At 40.1% G+C, this 977-nt stretch overlaps 1 non-coding gene across 1 annotated transcript; it reads left to right on the top strand.

The window, feature by feature from the left end:
• The first annotated feature begins 391 nt into the window (after window positions 1–391).
• On the top strand, window positions 392–498 carry LOC139845792 (small nucleolar RNA R71). The gene has a single exon (XR_011758549.1). It is a non-coding gene; the product is annotated as a small nucleolar RNA R71 (small nucleolar RNA).
• Window positions 499–977: the final 479 nt, after the last annotated feature.

The following is a 977-nucleotide window of genomic DNA, read 5'->3' as shown; positions in this document are numbered from 1 at the left end:
TCTTTGGCTTATGAAAGCCACTTCTTCTTTTTGAGCCATTGTTAAACCGGCATCACAATCTTTTCCTAAATGGAGACCACCGCAGTATTCACAACCTACCTTCATACTATGAATTTCCTTGGTGATTTTGTCCATGTTTCGAGCAACACCGTCTATTTTCATACTTAGGGAACTAAGGTCATCATAAGCACCCGCGCTATGGACTTGAGCATTACGAGTAATTGATCGTTCTTGATGCCACTCATGAGAATAATTGGCTTGCTTCTCGATTATCTCATAAGCCTCTTGCTCGGTTTTGTCCATGAGAGAACCTCCAGCCACTTGATCAATGGAAATTCGGGTTGCAACATCATAACCCTTGTAAAAAATTTGAACTTGTTGGAAGGTATCCAGACCTTGGTTTGGACAACCTCTTAGCATTTTGAAAAACCGATTCCATGCTTCATATAAGGTTTCCATCGGCTTTTGACAGAATTGAGTAATTTCTTGTTGGAGTCTCGCAGACTTAGAAGCTGGAAAATATTTCTTAAGAAATTTTTCCATCATACCAACCCAAGTTTTTATCGTAGCCTCGGCCAATGAATCTAACCAACTTCGTGCTTCCCTGTGGAGTGTCCATGGGAAAAGTCTTAAAAATATGGCCTGATCAGTGTCTGGTTTAAGTTTGAATAGAAGACATATCTCTTGAAAAAGACGAATATGTTCGTTTGCATCTTCATTCAGACCACCACCAAATTGACATCTGTTGTTAATCATTTGGAGAATAGGTCCTTTTATTTCAAATTTTTCCTCACCTGTGGGCTGAGTAATGGCACTACCTTGTCCAGTTCGGGTTGCTTTCATCTTGGCTACCATTGATTGTCTTGGTGCCACCTGCCTTGCCTCTCCTTCCATTTCAAAATTTGGAGGATGAACGGTTTCACCAAATTCAGAATATCTTGGCTTGGTTGTACTTGATTCTGAATCAAAAGTTTCTT

This window comes from Rutidosis leptorrhynchoides, chromosome 4, assembly GCF_046630445.1.
Source record: "Rutidosis leptorrhynchoides isolate AG116_Rl617_1_P2 chromosome 4, CSIRO_AGI_Rlap_v1, whole genome shotgun sequence".
In the NCBI taxonomy this organism is placed as follows: Eukaryota; Viridiplantae; Streptophyta; class Magnoliopsida; order Asterales; family Asteraceae; genus Rutidosis; species Rutidosis leptorrhynchoides.
The sequence above is the reverse complement of the archived record's forward strand: the minus strand, read 5'-3'. Positions and strand labels throughout refer to the sequence as shown.